Source organism: Anas platyrhynchos, chromosome 4, assembly GCF_047663525.1.
Source record: "Anas platyrhynchos isolate ZD024472 breed Pekin duck chromosome 4, IASCAAS_PekinDuck_T2T, whole genome shotgun sequence".
In the NCBI taxonomy this organism is placed as follows: Eukaryota; Metazoa; Chordata; class Aves; order Anseriformes; family Anatidae; genus Anas; species Anas platyrhynchos.
In genome coordinates, this window is record NC_092590.1 from 9,488,501 (window position 1) to 9,512,790 (window position 24,290).

Consider the following 24,290-nt stretch of genomic DNA (forward strand, 5'->3'; position numbering starts at 1 on the left):
AGAACAGAAAAATTAGGACTATTCCAAGCTACTGTCCCTTAATTCAACTTGAATCACGTATCTGGAGCTTTAGATACATTTTCCAACTTTGAGAAAACCAGGTGGACAGCAAGGCCCACTTTGTGTAACCCATCCAAAGTTACCATGCAGGACAGTGCCGCACGTGTCCTTGCTGGGCTTCTTGTTTCCCTCTACCTGTCAAGCCTTCTGGATTCGAGCACCAGAGTTTCCTGACGTGGATTTTGCAAGTCATCTCCTATTGCTGTCAGCAGTCAATGGTGTGAATACATTTTATTTTGCATTGCAACAGATTAAGATCGCATTCACACACAGTCAGTTAACTGCATCTCAGCAGAGAGGGCTCTAGAGAAGGATAATTAATTGCTAAATTACCGTGAAGAACTCCCTAGTGCTTAGTAACCCTGACATACGTATGCTATGGACCTAAATACTTGGCACAGGTTTGTATCAGAAATGACTGACTTAAATGGCATTTGATGAAAAGTGGTTTTAGATTATTTTTTCAGGGGAACTTAACCAAGGATCTAGAAGAACAAAATATTTATGTGGTCTATTCTGAGCCTACAGAAGCCTACCCATCTGAGATTCAGTTTTATAAACTTAGACCTTTGAAGATAGGAAGTCATAACCCCCAAACAATAGAAGCAAAATGGGAAACAAAATATAGCATATCTAAGTTTTAATATCAGTAACAGGCCTGCAGATGAACAATCTGAACTGAGAGAGTACCTAAACAACTCCTCCAGTCAGTGCCGACTGATTTCTGCAGCTACAAACAGACTGATCTTGTTTTGCATCTGAGCAAACTGAGGTTTGGAGCATCAATTAATGTTCTGAAGTGAGAAGAAACTGCTCTAACAACCACAGTTAGTGCTAGCTAACTATGATTTATACATTCAAATCAAAAAATAAAATAATTTGTCCAGCTTCTCTTCACTTACTCTTCAGGAACATTCACACACAGCTTCAGTTTCTGGAAAGTCTCTTGATAGCTCCTCTCTATTTTTATTTTCTTTTGGGACTAACAGACTGTGGGCTTTGATTAATTGCTATTGATTAATCACACCTCATGAAAGTTGCCTACAGCATAGAATTTCTGCCAGATAGCTGGTTAATAATAAATTAGGCCAGGGTTACTGCCAATAAATATTTGTGTCATCATCCAAACTTCACACAACAAAAAAAGGACTCCATAAATTACAATGAAGTGACTTCGGAGAAAAACTCACTTCTAAAATAAAAACCTAATTCAGAAATTTGTCTTTCATTAAGCTTCATCATTATCAGAGCAAAGAGGTTTTCTGGTGGAAAACCTGTCTAGGCTGTAACATTACATACATAAATATGCAGCAAATATAGACTTATAGGGTAATTTAGGGTAATTTCTGTTCAGCAGTGACGAGGGTTCAATCTTGCTGCTGATACCACTGCTAAGGTATTATTTGCCTGCTCTGGGTTAGCAGTGAAGTTTGTGTCTCAGGGACAGCATGAGAAGGCTGAAGAGAGCTTTACTGAGAGTAAAGAACCCTACAGACAGGCCTAATTTTTCTCAGAATCTAAATTAATTCAGGAGACTCCTGGTTAAGAGCCTGATGACTACTTACATGTACCATTCAAACGCCCTTAGCAGGCAGCCAGAAGCAAAGATTAAGTTCATTAAGCAAAATAAAGCAAAATTCACAGAGAAGCAGCTTGCCTTTCTTGTGCTGTGGTGCTAAGATGCTGGAAGACAAACCCATCAGAAATACAGTAGTTAAAGAGATTCAAGGCCCTATAAAGTCACAATAAAGGAGAAACAGCAAACTTGGAGTGCTGGTAGGAAGGTAGGTATTCCCTCACTGACTTCCCTAGGCCCTTGCAATGTGCTACCTTCCTCTCCAAGTCCTGGATGTGCTCCTGTACCCCTCATGCTCTGTTGCAGAAGGGTTTTCTCACAAACCTTGCAGCAGACAAAAAAAACAACTATGAAATTTTCTTCCTGATTGAAAATGACTGATCCAGACTCACAGGTCCTGTCTAGAGGTATCACCTGAGGCTATAGGACAGCTTCAGAAGTGACCCAGCAAACCTACCTGAAGGGTTTAGATATGCCAATATATTTGCTTGGTTGCATCACTACAAAGCATTCTCCAGCAGCAGCCCAGTTCCCGCAGCAGCCCATTCCCCTGCCTCTAAGGGCAGAGTTACACCAGACATACAATTGCATTGACAGCAATTAGAGTATAATTACTCTTTTGGCTCTTAAAATTAGAGAGTTTTCAGCTGGTAAAAAAAAAATACTGGAGACCTAGTCCAACCTCACGTTGCATCTGCTGACATAGAAGTCACTTCAGCACCGTGACCTACAGGGCAGCAAAAAGGCCCAATTTACTCGTCACGGAGCACACAGCAGCATTCTGACCCAGTTTTCAATAAAGTCTCTTCCACTTATTGACATGGAATATAGAAAAAAAAAAAGATAAAATTGGTCTGACATTCAGGAGCACCGGGTACATAAAATAGCACTGGAAAAATCATATTGACAAGCGCACAGCATTTTGAGTAGAGTTAGGCACCTGCAACTTCCTATGTAAATGCTTCACTATGCCAACTTTTGGACTTGTATTCTTTTCTTTATGCTTGGAGATGACCTCCTGTTGGCTCTGCTCTTCTGTCTGCCCTACCTCTCATTTCCCGAGTGTCTCTTTTCCATCTTCCTCCTGTTAGAGCTCTTCCCTCACTTGTGTACCTGGCATGGTTTTGGATCTCCTGATGTGTTTGCTGATCTTCAGGGCTGGCAGCCCCATTCTTCATTGATCCTTGAGCTCGTAGATTCAGGTGGATGGTCACTACAGGGCTCACAAGAGCTGCCAGTCGGGAAGGCACTGACAGCAATCGGGAGTGCTTTGGGTAGAGCAGCCGATGACAACATAGGCAAAACCAAAAGCCACGGCCAACCAAAAATACCTTTGAAGACACCATGCACGTAATAGCCACCTGTCTTGGGTAATCAACTCTTCACACAAGGAAATCAGGTTGATAAATTGTGCCTGGTCTGTCCTAAACTGAGTACTGTAAGACAGAGAAATTATAGTTGGGTTGAAATTACAGCATTTTTAAGGACACCCTTTTTAAGCTGCAATGAAAATAACGTGCTCATGTCACTACTGTATTATACCCTGGTTAGAAAGGCATTCCCATGCAGAAAAGAAAATGCTCCAGGGTATATATAAAAAAATCCATGAAGTGTAGGGGTTTTAGTGAAAAATCAATAAACATGGCCTTTTTTTGACAGAATTCCGTGGGAATTCTTTATAATAGATGAACACAGCTTGCCCATAACTTCCACAGAAGCATGAACTGGAGTTATCAAAGGCCGGCAGCTTGGCAGGCACCACCAAGGGCACGTAGCTGTGATTCTCAGCAGACAGGCAGCGAGACCGGACAGCCTCTCCTTGCAGCCTCTGCGATGAAAAGATCAAGACCTTCTCTGCTCTAATAAAATTCCTGGAATGGAAATGCTGTAAACTCAAGCCACTGGGAAATCAAGGTCTATAAAACACCCTCCTACATCTGGGTCCTAGAATGTTTATTTCTGTTTTCTCTTCTTCCGTCAAATCGCTGTGTCCTTGTAATTGGTGCCCAGCTCCAGGCAGAATTAAAAATCCATAAAAATCTCATTGAAAATAAATGGCTCTAAGCCGGGCTCACTAATGACTCAGAGGCTTCAGGTAACCATTTCGTAAGCTCCAACAAACATGTGCCAGCACCAGTCGGGAGGCTGGAGAACCAACAAGACCCTTAGCACAGACATCAGGAAGACATCCAGCAGAAGGAAGGAGGATTCAGAGGATGAGACAGAGAATGAAATAATGAAGTTGACTCTTGCCAGATCAACCAGATCTTATTTTTGAGGTTTATCCCAATATTTTTGTATTTTAATTTGCTTGGCTTTGCTTCCTTGGAAGCAACCTGCTACATAATTAATGGATTTTGATTTTGTTATTCACCTTTTCCACTGATGTTATCCCCCACCCACCCCTGCCTCAACTTCACTTGGTCATTACCCTTGGTTTCTCCCTACCCCTCAGATCCAGGCCAATGAATCGTCTCATTTGTCTTTCACACTCACCTAGTTCCCTCTTTCCCAGTGGCCAAAATGCTCGCCCTGTCATCAAAACTTTCTACTCTAAATACTGCCATCTGAATTCTTTGTCCCAGCAAACTGCAGGAGTTCTGTGCTGCAACCTTACTGTCCTGCAGAGGATTTATGGTCAGAGTGGCCTGAGCTGCAACAACACTGGCAGGAAAGCCTCCTGAGGTGGTGATGATTGCTCCACGTGGGAAATCAGATCGTGCTAAGGTCATTTATCAAATATGCGTTGGTATTAATGTCTAATGTCAGAGCATCTACTGCTATTCAGCAGGGAACCTTTTCTCCATGATATCAAGAAGGAGATCTTGAAAGCTGAGAAGTTGGTCTTCAGTTCTGTCAGCAATACACAGTATGTCCTGTGCTTTTTTTTTTCTTTTCAGTAACAGAAACAAAAAACAACAGAAGCAACAGAAGTCTTGCATGAGGGCAGCGCTGGCCCAGTTGCAGCTGTGAAAACTGCTGGGCTGAAGGGAAGGGTAAGAGCACACAGTGCACTGCTACGACCAACCCAAGGCACAAATCTGAAGAAATGAAGCATAGTGGCATAAGAATTTAGTAAAATAATAAAATTTGCCACTCTTTCCGTATCCTCTTCTCTGTTGTAAATCTCAGCTGACGGGTTTTATCCCATAGTTGATAATCTTGAACCATTTTATCTGTGTTTACCCACAACACAGGGCAAGGGCACCCCAATCCTGCTGGTGTCTTGAGGCAAAGATGCATCACCCTATAATGCTTACTAACGTGTGCTTTAAACCTCACACTCTACAATGAGTGAAAGAAGGAGCATCCAGCTTCAGCCTGCCAAACCACTCATTCAGGTTTTGATGACTCAACACACCACCATATGGGCAGCTTCTAAAAATACTTCGCAAACAGACAGCATTTTCTTAAATAAAACAAGAAAAAAGAAAGTGGTCAAGTAGTCAAACTGAGGGAAAAGGCCTAAGCTCCAAATTCTGAATCGGAAATGAAATAGCCTCGAAGATGAGAGAGACATCAGACAAGTTTTCAGTTGAAATGTAAATACTTGCTGGTGTACCAATTGTAAATAAACATGATTTTACACATCCCACAACTGGTTTTAGCTAGCTTAGAAAATACCCATCTCTATTTAAATGAGAAGGATAAAAATTAACAGAGCAGCCTAGTGCTTCACTTGTCATTCCAAAAAAAAAAAAAAAAAAAACAAACCAAAAAACCAACTTACCTCAGTCTCTTCGCTGGTTCTCACAGCTGTCAAGGATATACGTAAATATTTTTCCTTCTTACTAACAAATTTCACAGACTAAGAACTCCTCCAAGCAACTGGAAAACTTTCCTCAACCACTGTAGTAGGACCTCACCCACACACTTCCCAATTCTTCAGGAAAACCAGAGGCATGCCACCTCTTCATGTTTAATTATTATTTATTTATTTTTAAGCAAGCCTAATAAAGAGCAGTTAGGGTCAGGCTGGCATTAATGAAGAGTCTCACAGATGTTATCACCAAGGGGTTAAGAATAAAGCAGGTATGCACCCCCTCCAAAGAAATAGCAGTTAATTTAAAATGAATATAGGTCAGAACCCATTTTGTGTGTTTATGACTGCTGTTTAGGCTGAAGTGCAAGGAACACAATAGGCAAGATGTATTTTCTTATTGAATGAAACATGGCAGAGAGCAGTATCTTGGTCTCTCCCAGCCCAGCCGATGCTCTGCCACTAAGGACTCTTGTCAGAGATCCTCCGTTGCATCCAGTTTGCTACAAGAACTTGAAGCCTTTTTGCCACAGCCTAGAGGAACGCCTTAGCCGCTGTGCTCACATCTGTCTTAAGGTAAATGAAGATCCTTTCTTCTCTCATGTTATTAAACCCCTCTCCTACTGTCAGAAGTCACACGGTCCTAAAGAAAACCGCCTGGAGGGACTTGACATTTGAAGAGCCGCTTCGACGCTTGCCTTAGCACCCTGAAATCTGTCAACACAACTGCATTTTAAATGAACAACAAACACACAGAAATAATACAGCACATTGCAGGAATGCTTGGGTAACAAAACTGCAAGCTACCCAAACTGATGCCGCTGTTGAAGTCCTGACAACTTTCTGGAATAAGCATCCAAGCTCTGGTTGGTTCCCAAAAGAGAAAATGCCCTGATACCTGAGCAGCACTCACAGCTTAGTTATGACCACCACCTTCAAAGAAGCTTGGGTTTATGCTGTCAGCAAAGAGGTGTCAAATATTTTAACATGTTGTGCAGCCGTATGATTTACTGTCTTCACACAAGACACGTACAACACCTCATCCCCAAACAACATGTGGTTCACATCTAGACTCACTGCATCTGGCTTTGCCACTTCTACAACCTAATGGACACCAACAGTTGGTTTTTTCCCCCTCTACATCAGTAAAAATCTCATGTATTTGACACACTTGTGTGACCTGTGTATTACTATTTGGAAGGAAATACGCCAGGTGTATTTATCCGCATGACTACTTGAATGTAAAAATCCTGTAACCTTGCTCCTGAAACAAGGCCTCTCCTTTCAATAAAAGCATCATACCTTAATTATTACAACATCATCAGGAAGCACTTTTTTTTTTTTTGACTAAATGTGACACGTACCCTTTCATCATTCTCAATGAACATGGGAGGAAAGAGTACACAAGACAAACACAAATTGTTTTCAGCATGTAATCCTTCAAAGTCAATGTCCAAGAAAAGTTGCATTAATAACCATCCCAATGAAACACCACCCAGGATGGAAGACATCCAAGTGGGGAATTTAAAGCCCCTGATAAATACCTATTGACAATCCCGGATGCCTGGAGCTCAGAAATCCAACTTCTGGTGTTGTCATGATTTAAGGTAAGTCATCAGTACATGCTAAATTGTTGTCTTGATAAATATTAAAAAAAAAAAAGTTATATATTTCTATTTCCACAAAACGTTATAGGATCAAGCAATTAAAAAACTAACACAGGTATCACCTCAGCAGTAAGATATCACATACCAGCTCCGTTCTTCTAGTTTGTAAGGAAGTTCATACACATAAACAGGGATGAAACAAAACAGAGTTAGTTTTCTCATTAGTTTTTATGACAGCACTTCTTTGTTCCTTGCGTTCAGTGGTGTTACAGGGAGAAGGCTGCTAGATCAAGTGTGAAGATGACAACATTATGATTTCCAGAACATTGCTAACATCACATTATGTCACCAGCTGTCCTACAGTATCGTGCAGGAGTACCTCTTGGCTTCATACAACACACAGAAAAGAACAAAGATGGTCCTTAACCCAGCAATCTTTCAAATTACATAAGGATGCCCTTACCAGATCATAGGTGCCAATGTAAGAGTCTCAAGAGATTCCAGGCTTGACAGACCTACCTATAAAAGAGCAGTCAGACAAAAGGCAGACATCTGCCTGTGCCAACCCAGAAGAGTCACAACTTCCAGGAAAACACCTTGCTGGGAAAACCAGTGGTTTCCCCAGCAGCAGTGCTACAGACAGGCCTCAGGCTGATCTGCCAACTTGCAGCTTTCCTGCATGAGAGGAGGGCAGCTGCAGTGCTTGAACCCAGCAGTGCTGGCAGGACTCTAGCAGGACCTGAGACAGCTTCTGCCTCTGCTGGCTACGGGTGGCTTGGCTCAACCAGACAACCCTCAGCGTGCACACGGCAAGCAGTGCTGAGTGTCTGGTTAATGCCTTCTCATGAACTTAAGGTAACATTAAAGAGTGTCCAGTCCGATCCTGCCTACGAAGGAGCGACTGATTTTGCCCTTCCTTTGGTGGAAAAGCCATCCGCAGTGAACATATTCCTTGGGAAATCACTGCCAATTTTTGCTCAGAGTCTGCTCATCACTTCTGTTTGAATGCTTTATCTCTGGGTCTGACTAGATAAGTAATTTAACATCAGAAAAGATCTGCAGGAAAAGCAGATAGCAGAAGGAAAATACTGCTTAGCCCTTACAAGAAATAGTTCAAATACATACAGCACAGCGGAGAATTATTTTGTAGATCAGTCTGCTTGAGGAGCAACTGGAGAGCTCATTAAGATCACCTTTGTGGTTCTTTGATCACTGGTCCTATTTGCATTTCAAAAGAGCAATAGTTTAACAGAGGTTATTGCAATTCCCTACTCCTAACTTGTAGCTGCTGTGGTTTGGTTCCCTGCTATCACGCTGCCTTCTTCCTGACCTTGCCCAAAACCATAATGCTTCCATTTTAACAATCAAAATTACCCCGCAAAGGGGAAGAACATTTATAATTCGAGATTGCTTATGCGCAGGTTGATGTGAAATGGCTCAGTAAGAGAGAAACTTCAAAAATCAGGCCACTATTGTGCTGTATTTCAGCGCTACCATTGCATTCTCCTCAACTGAGATGACCAGCACTAAACACGGAGTTCAAAGAGAAGCCACAGAGTGCAGTTTGGTGCTTCACTTGTATGTTCCCCTCGCCACATACTAAAATTTCTTTCCAGGCCCTCAGTAGGCAGGAGTTTAAACCAGTATGCTCACACTTGCACCTCTCCAGGCCTCCTGTTCTATTATTTAAAACAAAATCCAAACAGCCCTGTTACAGACACAAACCTAGGGATAATACTCCTGGTACTCTACCTGCAAGCAGTTCAAGCAGTCCTTGCATTTATCCCACTGAATTTCTTTAAAAGTTATGGGGCTTATTTTGCCAACAACATTACGCTTTATTTTTTCATTCCCGTCATTCTCCCATGGCAGCTTCACAAAGAGGTGGCGATTGCTCACACTGCACAAATCCCTGCTACAAGAAGGGGCTGCGAGGGCTGAGTAAGGCCAGAGGGGAGGGCAGGACCTTCAGCCAGCAGCTGCAGGAGCCGCTACCATGCCTTGCTTTGCTTTCGTTCCTTCAGCAGCATCAGGGAGGACTTTCATACCAACACAAGAGCCAGAACATGCTGCCTTTAATAGCTTTTTTTTTTTTTCCTTCAAGTGTCTTTTCCAGCTCACGGCTTTATTAATCAGATAATATATTGACACAGAGTGCTCAGAGAGGCACAGGTGCAGCATGAAAGAAAGGCTCATTTCCAGCAGCTTTCCTAGTTACATCAGCAGTTGCATCATCTCTCTTACTACATATAACTAACTTGTGTTTTTTTTGTGCTACTGTAGGTGGGAGGGGACAGCAGTGGTAGCCAGCAGGTTAAGTTTAAATCTGTCATTTAACTTTAATCTAAAGTTCAAAATTTATGCACGCTGCATAGCCCAATTCCTTTAGTAATAAAATTTAATATTTGCTTCAAATCTGCTACCTGATGCCCTTAACCTTCTGCACTATATTTCTTTTGGTGGTTTCCAGCAGTTTGACTTGACATTTAAAAAGGACCTCAGTAGTAGATCCTCTCCTTTTTCTAATTTCTGAGCAGCTGTTTACGTCAAGCCCCCAGTGGATTTCTGAGCAAGTAAACCCACGGCTGGCAGTGCCTGCGGAGCAGGTGACAGCAATCCTGCAAAGCACTGAGGCGTCTGGCTCAGCTTCTCCAGTCAGGCCAGCATTACCATTATGCTGGTATTTTAAAGATGTGACCAGGCACCTACCTCACAGCAGTGTATTAAGACTTGACACGTGAAGGATGCAACTGATGAAGCAGCAGAAGGCCAAGAGACTTGCCTGAGGTCAGAGGACAACCTGGGCACACCAGCCTGCCAGTCAATCTTCTGCAGGCTCTAACTGCTTGCAGAAGTTAATTCCCTGCAAGCCTTTACTCCCATTTAAAGCGCTGCTTCCTGAGGTGGCACTGTTCACACAGCTGAAGCCTCCCCAGCACTGAGAGCAGAGCGACAGCAGTGCCAGTGGCAAAGCAGATGTCCAGCTGTTAGTGTCCAGGCCTCCTGGAGTGCTAAACCAGGATTAGCCCCAGCAGCATGAGCAAAGCCTTGCCTTTCCCTCAGGCCCAGCAGCTGTGCAGTCCCTCTGAGAAAAGCAGCCCAGCAGAGAAGATGGACAGCCCTGTCCCCTCTGCCCAGAGACATGGCTCTGCGTCAGTCCCACGCTGAGCTCCTGGCTGGTGCAAGACACTGCTCTTCAGGGAAAATCCCTGGTACCCCAGCAGGTCTGCACCTCACAAAATGGACCAAACCAGCTCTGATTTAACGATTGGCTCCCACTCTGTAATAAATTCCCATCCAGAAGTCTTGGCAAAGCCCCTTTCCCCCCCGAGGGCCTCATTATTCAGAACAAGCAACACCACCACAGCAGGCAGAGGCCACTAGAGAGCCATTACATTTAACTGCTGGGAAACCACTAATTGCACACAGCAAATAAACCCTTAATGTTAAAACAGATGATCCTACCAACAGCCACGTGAAGGAAATGTCACCCTTGGGGCATCTAGACATCGCCAGGCTGCCCTAATGCCAGTCAGCACCATGAGCTCCTCCTGACGGGGGTAAAATGGCCGCCGTGCAGAGGCCCTCAGCAGCAGGCAGCCTCCAGCTGCCCTCAGCGGCCCTGCTGAAGAGAACCAAAAAGTTGCTCCACGTTCTCCAACCCAAAAATTGTTTGTTTTTTTTTGTTTTTTTTTTTGTTTTTTTTTTTTTTGTGAGGAAGAACTGGGCACAAGTCAGTACTACTTATCTTTTTTTTCTAAAAGCTCACAAAATTATCATTCTTAATACGCAGAGGTGTGTACTTGAAATAGAGGCATCTGCTGGGAACGACACACATGTAATGTCTTACGTGACATTTTGTTACAATCCTACAGTTAACATAGATATTTAGTATAGCAGATACTGTATATGTGCACCTTGTAAAAAACACAACTAACTGTGGAAGTTCAGCAGCAAGTAGTTATTTTGGGGATGGAGTGGTAACTATTGCCTGTAGGAGAGTTTCTACTATTAAAAGACAAAAAAGACCATCTCTTAATTATTTTTTGAGCATTATTACTTGCTGTACCAGGATATCCTAAAGCTTTTCAGGTTAACCTAGGCTGAGGAACAGTATGTGTGTAACTGATTACAAACAAAAGAACTCCTTTGTAGAGCAGGGAGTAAAAGCAAGGGTTTACATGGTTTACACACACACACACTCTAAGGGTGAAAACACTGAAATGGTTTCTTTAGGAAAAAATGCATAGCTATATTGTGAACATACTACATTAGAAATGCAGGTAAGAAAGGCCAGCCTTATGCTGGGAGGAAATGGTGCTTGATCAATGGAAATTAATATGTGAAAGCACCTATTAATAGATGAAAGCTTACGGAACTTATTAGAGTGGCTGGCACTGTGGCTCCTCCATAGGTGCCTGGCATGAATCTGGAAATACTTCTTCCCTGATTGTTCTGGGTGTTTGCTGAAAGGTAACCGAGTTACCATCTCTGCAGGACAGTAATTCCCCTGGTTAAATAACAGTCAATTGTTTTCTGTTGCTTATACAAGTTGCTTTCTTTCAGGTTAAAAAAATGCTTTCTGGCTCTGCCTGTGCTGAAACGAGCACTAAGGGCAGCTGTGTGCAGATCTTCCTACTAACCCAGCACCGCTTGGCTTGGCTTTTCAAGCTCCAACCTCATACACTTGGCTGGCAAGTACGCAGTTCAGCAAGGCACAGGAAGGCTACACTGACACTGCTGGAAGTTGCCTCGCTCCGGAGCACCCTGGTCTCATCTTCTCGTCTCCCTTGGACCAAGTGCTGAGCAAGCGCAACACAGGGGATCTGAAACAAAGACTGCAAGTTTTGTTTTGTTTTTGCCACCCCCCATGCCTGAAGCAGCATGTCAGACCCCACCAGAGATGTATTTTAGTAACCTGAGGCTGGCAACCTGCTTGGCATCTTTTGTGCCTGGTCTTAAGGACACATCAATTAATTTAGGGTACAAAAGCTACTGAAAACAATGCTGGAAGGTCATACAGGGGGAAGGGAGGCTGATCTGTTCTAGTCTTCTCCATAGCTATCCTGAAACAAGTTCTGCCTTCAGTTTGGAAATTCACTCCATCAGAAGGACAGAGTGCTGTGACAGCCTGGTCTCATCTCATATTGATGCCCAAGGGATCAGGACCCAGAAACCAAGCAGGTGTCTGTGGCACTGCAGGCATGACCAAACCTGCACTTCAAGCACAGAAGATGGGCGCTCTCCCAGGTTCCCTGGTCTCACCATTCACCTTATTCCCACCAGCGTGCCAAGGAAGATGCATGCCCATGCTCCCCTCTGCCCTCCCTGCAAGCCTTGATGCTGTCACAAAACCAGCTGAGGGGCACGGGTTGGGAAGGAGCCATCCTGCCACGCACAAGGGGTGAGGTGGTGATACATGGGCACCTGCCCTGAAGCCAAATACAGGCTAAAAGAACGGTGAACTGAAGCTGCCTGACCTCCTCTTGGGTTATAACCTCAACAGCAAAGCAGTTCCCTGCCCATCTCTAGGCCGCAGGCTGCTGTCCTAGCTACATTTACAGTGAATAATATCTCACAATGAACATTCAATCTTCCTCTTCTCCTTGGCAGCTACCACATCCACACCTAAGGGTAACCTCTTGTCTTTACCTGCTTCCTGAATTATGCTGTACCACAGCTCAATATTATTGTCATTTGCGAGGAAGTGTTTCTATTCTTTCATAACCTTTAGACAAATCTCATTCTCCATCCTCTTTCCAGGTAGATCTTCGTTCCCAGAAGATGAAGAGAGAATCAAGAGCAGTAGCACTTCTTACAGCTCTGCCTGTACACAGATTCATTTGCAAGCTTGGCAGGGGGTGTGAAACATAGGAAGTAAATTTTCAAGTCCACTAATATTCCTGTTGTTAAGGGAGAAGGAATATGGGTCTTAATTACTGAAAATTTGAAAAAAATAATCATAGTTTCACTTAGCCCTTTTTTGTTTAAAAAAAAAAAAAAAGCTCTTCAGAATAACATGTATTTCAGCTCATTGCTGAGATTAGTCTCTGTAGTTGAACAGTAGTTTTCTATTGAAAATGGAATCCATTTTAATCACTGAATGTGTTCACACAAATTACAATTTTATCCTTTAATTTTGATATTGTTCTTCTCGATGTATTCTCGGTAACAGACAGTCTCACAGGAGAAAACAAAAAACCACCACCAATACAGTTCAGTAAATAACGTTTGGGAGGTGAGGAGGGAAGGAGCCCAGCTACAACAACAGTAAACACGAGATTGTTCCAGACCTGCCAGCTAAAGTTTGTACAGTACCATGGAAAGCCATCAGCTTCGAGTGATGGATTTTCAGAACACTGAAGTCCACGACTTCATCAGAAATGAAATGTCACCAAATAATGGAAACCATCATCAGCTCTACAGTTTTGTGTTCTTGTTGTTTTGTTTATTTTTTTTTTTATTTTTTTTTTTTTTTTTGTTTAAAGAATAACCTCTGAATGATCAGTATACAACACACTACAAGCCATGTTTCCGTGCTACGGAAGCATAGATTTCAGCCTATATATCAAAGCTTTAGTATAGCATGGACTCTCATTTTCTACTTGATGGAATCTGCCATTAACAATTTTAGTTACAAATCTCTTGGCAACTCAACATTGCATCCTCTGAGTAGCCTTGAGGATTGCTGACAGAGGCCAAAACCATGATTACATTCACTAAACACGAGTCATTTTCCTGACAGCTGAAGCTCAAAGATATTCTAACTCAATAACATATTTATGAAAGTGCCACCCACAGCAGTGACTAAAGCCTGTTTAACACATGGGTTTGGGCAAACCCTGAGAGAAAAAGGAGGGGAAAAATAAAAGATACCAATGGTCTCTGTACTTTATAAGAAAAAAAAATATGGAGAGGGGAAGGAAGAGGCTGCTTTGACAGAGAAAAACAGGATTGCAGGAAGACTTTACAGGCCATTACAATGAAAATTGATTTCTCTCCCATCCCCACCAACTTCCCTGAATGTCTTTTCTACAATAAATCCTTCTGCTGTCATTGGAATATTACTGTACAGTAAGTCAGTCTCACACACAGTTATGCCAGAAAGGCTGATTATAGTTATTTGTGAGAGACATAGTTGATAATTGCTTGTAATAGAAAGCATTTTATCCCCCCCCCCCCCCCCCCTTTATTTATGAAAGGCAGCTCAGTTGAACAGTTCAAGAACTTGCAGATTTATTTTTTATATTCTTTTGGTGAGGAAATCTGGTAACTTTCTGTAATGACATTTTAATAGGAAGAAATGCAGTCAATTGTCAGCGTGTAGCGAGCTGCAGTCTCTCTAAAGACACATGCTGGCACCTAAAACTATTTGTACCTTGGAAAAAGAGCTGTTTTACTTTTATTCTTAGATTGCCAGGGTCAGGTGAGGAAGTTGAAGCTTTTTCTAACAAGTTACCATAAAAATTGCATAATGCTGTTTGAACAAAATTCCCTAATCCTGATACTGACTGGTTATTTTTTGAAGGTGCTCTTCACACTTGAACAGTAGGATGCAGTCATGACAACTCATACACAAGTGGAGTTGGTTAAGGTCAAGGACTATCAGCACTTCCTAACTTGTAAGGATTTGATTTTGTACCTTTATTGCTCTTTATTTTTGGGCACACACACACACATATATAATAACTGCATATAATATAGCATATATAATTTTTATAATATATTGTAAATTATATATAAAAGATAATGCATCAATAGTTCCATATAACTAAAGGACTAGGAAGCTGTAAGGTAAAAACCAAAAAAGCCTAGAAAAGCCAAAGTTAGAAAAGGAAGGAGATTTTATTATTTTCCTAAGAACCTTGGTCCCTCCTCCATGCTTCCACATCTTTCCCTGTTCACATTTTTATACTCCTTCCCTCCTCCTTTCTAGTAAAGGCTTCTTATTGCTGCTTCCAAATATCCTCTTGTCCTTTCCTCCTTCACTCCAGGTTTCACATCCCTCTCTAATCCCGCAGACTTCTTCACCTTTTCCACAGGCACTGGCACATAAGTCCAAACAAGAATTTTGGATTATTCATAACATTTCTGGTTTTCACCTTGCAGTGTCATTTGGCATCAGATTGTGTTGCATGTCTGTTATTTGCACAGTGAAATCTAACAGTTCAGACACCGGGTAGATCTGCAATATACATGTATACTGCCAAGGCCATCTATACAGTCATAACATTGGCAATATCACGTTATTAGGAATGAGACATTTATGCAAACAGATTCCCAGTAAAGAAAATCTCTAAATCTCTAAAGTTGGCCATGTAATTTTGAAGTATTTCTCCTCCGTACAATTGTTCACAGGACTGTGTGAGATACGACTACACAGTGGATGTCATGATACATGACGGATTATAGTAATGACAGGTTGAAATAGCAGTCGAGAAAGAAATACACTGCATCTAGACACGATTTAGCCATATACTTGTTACTTACACCAGAAGGAAAGGACACGCAGTGATGATTACAAGAGCAGGTAGAAATTGCCATTGTGCCCCTTGCAAAAAAATAGATGCCACTTCCAAAAGCCACCCCATTATAAGATTAGATATCCAAAGAGTTTCTAAAATACAGATACAGTTTTGGACTCGCATTTACTAAAATCAGGAATCCTTTGAAATGTGTTTGTGTGGAAATCAAAGTGGCTAAAAGTACTTGTCTCTGTTTTCTTGTCTCGTTCCGCCCCACACTAGTGGGGGAGACTGAAATAAGGACAAAGTTAAGGAACTAAGTATTCCCACACAAGATAGCTGTTTCTGTCAATAGATAGCAATTTATATATAGATATACACACATATATGAATATCAAGATGCCAGAGGAATTTTGTTATGTCTGCCTTTTCACTGGATCCTCCCTGTACAACGGAACATCCAAGCATAGGCCTGATTAATAATCTCATTTCTACACTGGCTCCCTTTGCAGGAAGACATCCTTTCTGCACGGATTTAGGAAATCCATAGAAGCAGAAACAACAACACTGACCACTGGTAGCAGAGGCCTATTCCAGAAGTTTCTTAACAAGCATTTGTGAAGCTCTCTGAGGGAATGGCATTACCAGCAGCAGCACCTTTCACATAACGTGCTTATTTAGCATGCCAGAAGTCACAAGGCAGCACTGCTGCAGTCCACCCCAAAGGCAGGGCAGAAAGCAGACGCTCCCCAACCCTTCTCAGTGTAATTAATTGCCACCCAGCCTGATCTCAGTTGAGAGCCAGCAGTAAGCTACTTGCACTAATCCCAGTTAACATAATCATACAGGTACAAATTAAAATAACTTGCAGGGAAGCTTTATTTTGGGCTTTAAGTATCGGACAGCCTGACGGGAAGCAATCTGATGCCCACTCAAGCCGGTAATCCAGGCATCAACCAAGCACGGGAGCTGTCAGTGCTCATTTGTGGTGCAGCTGAAAGCCCTGGAAAGGCACACTGACAGGAGTAAAGCTTCACACCTCTCACTTGTGTTAGCACCAGGAGCTAAACACCCCAAGGAACTGGGCTTCCTCAAGGCCAGGAGTAACACTGTGAGACGTGAGGGCTGTGTGTGCTGCAATAACTGGTAGCCCCTGCCAAGGAAACTGGAATTCCCTCTGCCTGGGGGAAGAAGAGTGGGTTTAGCAGCTAGATCCCAAAAGGAGAGAAATGACCTTCCATTCCAGCCTAACGTGAAAGAAAATCTGTACCTGATTAAAAAAAAGAAAGAAAGAAAGCCAAAAGCCCACGCTTGCAGTCTCCTGTTCCTGTAGTTGTGGGTGTTTATTTTACCTTTTGAGATTAATCATGCTTTTAATGGAACTTATTACAAAAGTTTGATCTCAAGCTAACGTGGATAAAATCCATGCCTTAGCAGTTTTGATGCACCAAAATACCCTGGGCAACTAGAAACATTTCTATGACATGCTAAGAGCATTCAGGAACTGCTAATGGAGTACAGGGGCATGGGGAAAAGCAGGAGTTTGTCACAGCAGCAAGCACAGAAAGAGCAAGCATGCAGCAGGGAGCGCACTTGATGCTCAAGGACAGCTGGCTGCACGCAGTGAGAGTGAAGGCACTGCCTACCTGCTGCTGCAATTGCATGTGCTGCTGCTAGAGGTCAAATATGCTCTGTGCCTAAAAACATCTACGAGACAGCCCTGAGACCTCCAGCACATAGTTGCCTGGGATTATAACTTCATCTAGGTATACAAAGGCAATTTGGCACAGACAAGTTCAGCGCAAGAATTTCTGCTGTTTACTGTGCAATCCTTTGGTAAATAAAAAGAGGGAGAGCAAAAGTCAAACAAACACAGCTTGTGAACTTGATCGTCATATAAGCTTGCAGCTAGAGGAACAATTAATATATAACAAACTGAGTAGCAAATCAACTAATATTTACTGGTGTCACCTTTGAATTAAAACAGCCAGAAAAAGTACTAAAACCTGATCTTTTGGCAGATAACTAACTTTCTTAAAACAGTCCAATTACCATTGATAGTTTATTAGCAACAAATTGAAGTGCTTCAGTTGGAAAGAGCAAACTAAGAGTTTTAGGAGAATGCAATACCGTAACAGTCAGCTTCTCTGTGCTTATGCAGTTTTCCCCATTTTCAGTCTCCCCCGGCATTACATTTCCATAAATCTACTCACAAAAACCAAGGGCAAGGTTTACTACAAGTTTACACTACTTTAACAAGTTTCTCTTCTCTCCTAATCAAGACGAATATTTTAAATAACATTACTTATGCGAGGGATAAAGTCAGTTTTTAGTCACACATGCAAAACCCCACTGGCAATCCAATGGCATACACGGTACCACAGATATGAATAACACAGGATCTACAAGAACCTGTTTTCAAATACCAGAATTGTGTTAACTTTGAAAAGTTTCCAGATCGCTTCAGCCCAAAGCTATGCTTTCACTGCAGATGGACATATTTTACAACACGCAGCAGTTTTTTAAAACTACTTTAAAAGCTCTTGTTAGCAGGACCATCAGGAAGAGCAGGCTCCATCACTTTTAGCTATTGATGCCTCCTAAATTCCTGATATGATACCGGTAGGACCTTATGCCCCTTCAAAGGACACACTTACCAGTTACAGAGAGAAAACAGCTCGAAGCTTCTCCGGTCACCCACAGTGGTCAGAAGAAATCATGGTGATAAGGAGATCATCGCCGACCCACCTTTAGCCTCAGGAATGCAGTACAACTAACTTCTCCGTGTGCTTGCTAGGTACACAGCATTCCTCCTTCCCAGGCCCTCAAGTAACCTCCTTTCTACCCCGCTGACATCCCAAAGCAGGATGCATGAACCTCACACACACATTAAAAAAAGACACCTGCAAAACTCCAAGGCAAGCCCAAACAATGCTGACCCTGAGCCACACTCCCCTGCCAGGTAGCCTTCCCTCCAGGTGCACCCAATATCCCACCCAATAGCCCACCTTGCCTAAAATCCCACCCTCCCCCTTCTAATTACAACAAAGCAGCTGAGTGGGTTATGCTGAAACCCATAACGTGTGAAAGATAAAGATACTCTGGTGACTATTTATTTACACAAGGTTGCAATGATGAATTGCATCCTGTCACAAATACAGCCAAGTTAGATTGGCTTGATTTATTAAGCTCATTATCACCAAGTGCATTTGCAATGTTTCAATTAATGTAATCTAAAGACTTGCTTATAGCCCAGCTGCAAAACTTCTGTGTGGTTCTGTGCAAGCAGTAGCTGACCCACCAGCAGAGAGTGACCAAACAGCAGAGAACAACTCTGCCATATCTGGGCTTCTCATTGCAAGAAAGGGGGAAACCTGCATAAAAATTACACTTAGGAGACTTGGTTTAAAACAAATGATCTTAATGATCAAATGATCTTAATTTTTGGACTACGAAATGCTTTGCCAACTTAGGTTGCTTCTTGGATGTGAACATACACGTGCATATATCTCCCCCTATTCTGGAGTTGCCACCAGCAGCAGCAGCATTGGATAAATGAGCTGAGAGGAGCTCTCTATGACTGCCTCTCTCTCAAACAGCAAATTAAGTCCATCAGCAGGATTACATACCGCATTGGGACACAGCAGGACGGGACACCAAGGGAAAGGCACTGTCTGCTTGAGCACATTCTTCAGTACAGGGGGCTAGCCACTTTGGCATAGCAGAACAGTTGCTTTAAGGCTACAATGCATCTTTCATTGTTATGTTTTTACTTTCAAAACCACACATAAATAATGCATCTCCATCAGAAAAAAAAAAAAAAAGCCTTTCAGGCTTCAATCTCTCACCTGAATTTGCATCCCCTGCACAGTAAGCAACTCCTCGTCCTGGTACCGGACTGTTTCGAAGATGAAAACAACAGTTTGGTGTGTTCCGAAATAAAGTGTGGATGGATTTTTAGAGAGGGATTCTTCTCCCCTTTTCCCCATGAGAGAGAGTTGTACATGCTGCTCATCTCAACAGCAAGTGGGAAGAGAAAACATTCACTTTTAATGTAGCTTTCCCCCTGTTCTGTGCACAGCTGGTTAGCAATAGGTTCCAGAGAGAGAATTACATCAGCCTCACATTTCAGCCAGATATGGTAAATTGCATCGTTCCCGTGTTTTGGTTTCACAGCGGCAAAATCTGCACTATAACCTTCTCTTTCTTAAACCCATGCACAGAAGTAACAAAAGTAAACTAAGGTGTCCTATTTATTGGCTTTTTACAGCTGACATTCCTCAAAGGTCAAGTTCTGCTTCTTGCTTTCATCTGATTATAAATTCCATGAGTTGTCTTCTTTGCTATATATTACTCTTGATGTAGCTGTTTTGTATACACTAAAGTTTTAGTCTTGTATTTCCCCATAACAATAAAAAGTTGGAGAGAAAAAAAAAAAGACAGATTAGCTTTAGGATACAGGAACAAAATGTGCCCCGTCAGCATTTTGTTATCAATAATCCCAGTTTACCCAGCAATATTTTGTAGTTGCCCAGCACTGACGTCCATTCCCTCCTAAATTCACTCAGTTCATACCATTTACTCACAAATATACACTGATGAAATGGTGGTTGCTTTCTAGTGATTGTAGATCATCACAGCGATGGACATCCATGCCAGGTGTACCACGGAGAAAAAACCCAACAGCCTATGAATGCATTAGTACCACACTGAAAACTGTTCAAAAAGTTACCTAATGCCTACCATTTACACTATACTTGCTATCAAATATAACCCACGGTTCACAAAAACTTTTAAAAACCCCTCTCAATTAACAATATTACCTTTACATCACAGCAGTGCACAGCAGGTTCTGTGCTCCAGGATGCTCTAGCCCCTTGACAAGAAAAGGCTTGGGTGTCAGTAAGCTAGGTACTGATTTATGGACCAATACATCAGATGTCAGCATGTTCAAATCATTCAAATTTTGCCAGCTCATTTCTTCATATATCAGCGAAAATCCTAATCGGTCACATACCATTGCAAAACCATTCCAAGGATTAGTTATGATTTAGGTTTTGAATGAATATGGTTGACGTGTCATAAGATCAATTATTACTACTCAAATCTAAAACAATAAAACGTGTTGTGCCCTTTCCTGAAATTAAAAATAACTCCCCTCCAACTATTCATCATTCTACTGTTTCCTACGCCTGTCACCTCCCGCTATTTTTCTCTTGTTATCATGTGGTAATGGTAACACTAACAGATGCTACAGGGAGAAAGTTCATTGCCATTTATCTTGTACGGCGTTTGGAGAGAGCCACTTTTCTTACTGAAACTAGTGAATATAAATGGCACTATAAATAGATAGCGAATCCTTCAAATGTTTTACCAGTGCTGCTTTGGGGCAGTGTAATGGGTAGAAAGCCAAGCTTTTTTGTTCTTTTTGTCACTTCATTGTTGATGTAGGAAGCTTTTCCATCAGATCATGTAGTAACTGTCTCGGAGGGAAAATCCTGTCTTCAAAGTTTTTGAATCTCAACCATATTAAAAAGGGTGATAATGACCTACAGCCCCTACGTAAATCTTTATGCAGAGGAATGAAAACACTATGCATTTATATTCTGCGAGTCAGGACTCGACTCTGCACATTGTTGGTACTGTTTTTGATTGTCCCCAAGCCACAAGAAGGTATAACTCACTGGTTTGGAGACTGGCGTTGCGAGGAGGGCTGGAGAGAGCCATTTGGATGAAGATGACCAGGGAGGGATCATATGCCTTGCTCAACTGGAAAGCACCCAATTTGTTTGCAGATATGCTGATGTTATTATGAGAAGAATTTTACATAACATCAAGGAATGCATTAAATGCTGTCAAGTAGATAGAAACTGTCAGATCTCTGCTCAACATATGGAAAATACTAGGAATGATGGTGATGTCTTTTTAATAGAAAAAATACTAGAATTTGACTAGAATTGGGAATTTAGCAATTAAATAACCTCATTACCGCTGTAGTGTCCAAGGGAAATAAATCCAAATAATCTGAGCTATTTTGTTTCAGTAGGCGTGATATGTCACACAGAATAACATACAAGGCAAAGAAGTGCAAAGTGTAAAATTACTACTTTAAAATCTGGCTTAAGAATGAGACGGAATGAGTAGGCATAACAAGAAACTTTAGAAGGAGAATTTCAAGGGTGATCTTTGACAGCTCGTGTGTTAATGTTGCAATTACTCTAACAGGATAATTTACAAATTCTGTAGATTCTGGCGATGCTGATTCTTATCCCTATTTGATAAAACATACAAACTAAAACAATAAAAACAATGTATGGGATTTAACTTCTATTCAAACCAAGATAAAGGCTTCAGGAGCCCTTAAATGAAGCAAGAAATGAGTGTTTCAGTATAGGTTACCACAAAACAAGGAAGCAACTCCAGACCTTTGAGGGAAGCTCTGCTCCCCACTTATTTAGAGAGGCACATCCTGGCTGAGGTTCTCTGTTCTCTTTAAGTTGTCCACAAACATTCAATGAGCTTAGTGGGAGCAGAACCCAGTTTGGTTTCCCAATCAACGTGACCCTTTGTTCTTCATTTTGTAGCTGGGACTTGGGGTCATGTTTGCAATACACAGAGAAAAAAAAAATGGGTGAATACATTGTCATCCCTAATGGAGTGCCAAGAAATAAAAGAAGTCTAGGCAGCTACCAAAAAACACAATAAACCTGTAATTAGGATTCCAGTCACCAAAGAGGTCAGCTTTTCAAAACTTGCAAGTCCATTTTCCTTCACAGTTACATAAACCATTTCAATTTATGCCCATGCAATCAAGTGAAAACCTTATTAAATAATACTTCTTTTTTCCCTTGAAGGAGTGGTTAAAACTAATCTGTGTTGGTAGATGTCAAAGATTAACTACAATAAGTTTGGAATTTTATTTTTTCCCCATCAAAACATTTTAAAAGCTGATGATGATGATGATCACTAATTGGCAATGTTTCATGATTAATATTTGTTATGGCATGACAAACATTTTAATCCTAATTGATATCCCTATTTATATTCTGCAGCTTCAGTAGAGCAAGGCTGACATTCCCCAGCAATTTCCTCATTGCTGACTGCTCTTTCTTGCACCTGGGGGGAGCTATTGAGGGAGATTTTTTGCAGATGTGAACGATTCCTTCTTCCCTGAGCTTACACCTGGGGTAACTGCATACAGGTTTCACTTTCTTTGTCCACACTTGCAATGGCAAAGATGTTAATGAAATTCTAATGTACTTCCGCAATTCTGTATTTTTATCCTCATGCAGTTTTACTTTGTTAAGTAAAGAACTAAATTGTCTCTCAAGGAGGACGTGTAAGGCCACTTGTGCTGTTCATTATGAGTGTATCAAAGGCCTTTTATTTTTTAGGAACTGTACATCTTGCTCTCACTAACGTACTTGTTGAATTAGTAATTTGCAGCTAAAGGGAAACAAGTGAAAGCAATTTAAGCGAAGCCAGCCGTCCTCTGGTAAAATCCACTGGAGTGGCTCTACTGTGATGAGAATTTAAGTGATTACAGCTGTTTCTGAACAATCATGGGTCTTGGATCTCTGTTTGGACTTGTTTGTCTGAGGCATTTAGGGTATGCTTTTCATATTGGCAAGCTATGGAGGACTCCTACCTTCTGCTACTTGCAAATTCTCTAAAGGAGTAAAGGAGTATGAGGAAGATTTGAACTTCTGAGAGCTTATCCACATGCACGTTAAAAATAAAAGAAAAAGAAGAAAAAGAAAAATTAAATTCCTGAGCATTTTCTTCTATTCTTTTAGTTGAATATAATCATACCTATTTTGAGAACAATATAAAACAGGTTTGTAGTTAGGATCTACTTTCACAAATAAATATATATAACATATATATTCCCTATGTTTGTCCCGTCGTAGTTAAGTGATTGCAATGGACTATTTAATATAGCCTGAGAATCACAGAATGGGTAAGATAGGAAGGGACCTCTGGAGATCATCTAGTCCAACCTCCCTACTCAAGCTGGGTCCCCTAAAGCACATTGCAAAGGACTGTGCCCAGACAGCTTTTGAATATCTCCAGGGAATGAAACCTCACAGCCTCTCTGGGCAACCTGTTCCAGTGCTCATCCTCCCTCACAGTAAAGAAGTTTTTCCTCATGTTTAGCTGGAAACACAAGACAGAAATTCCTAAATGCAAACGTGAGGGCGGGAGAAACAAGCTTACAATACTAATCATTATATATCAGAAATCTAACAAACTACCTATTACAAGAGGAGTTTTATTTTAAATATTAAATGAAGAAAGAACAGTGCACGATGGGAATGTATGTACAGAAAGTAGTAATTAGAAAGGTTGATTAGTGATGCTAACCCAGTTTCTGCTGATTTCCATTAAATAAGCATGTCACGTGCAGCACCCCACACACAAAGAAAAAATAAAAAGAAACGGAGTCATTAGATGTTATTTCATCAGCTGTTTTGTTAGCTGTCTTTTCCAAGGCTGTTTTACCATTCCACACATGTGGTGTGGAATGAAATACAGGGTTTGGAAGTAAGTTTCTGTTCTGACAGCACTAGCTGTAATAGGTTAGGATTGGCACACTGCCTGATTTCCCAAGAAAAGGCCAAGAGATAACAGTGAGAAGTTTAAGCAAGGGACATTCTGCCTACACGACAGGGGAATAAAAAAAAAAAATCATGCTGATAGTGGTCAGGCACTGGATTCGGAGTCCAAAGTCATTTAGGAATCTCTGTTCTTGGGTACATTCAAAACACAGGTGGACAAGGCCGTGAGCAACTCCCTGTAACTTGTGAATTGTGGATGAAGGC

At 41.6% G+C, this 24,290-nt stretch overlaps 1 long non-coding RNA gene across 6 annotated transcripts in view; it reads right to left on the bottom strand.

Annotated features, from left to right (window-relative positions):
* The window catches only part of LOC106020089 (uncharacterized), a 252,097-nt gene that overhangs the window by 91,759 nt on the left and 136,048 nt on the right, over positions 1 to 24,290 (bottom strand). The window lies entirely within an intron of this gene.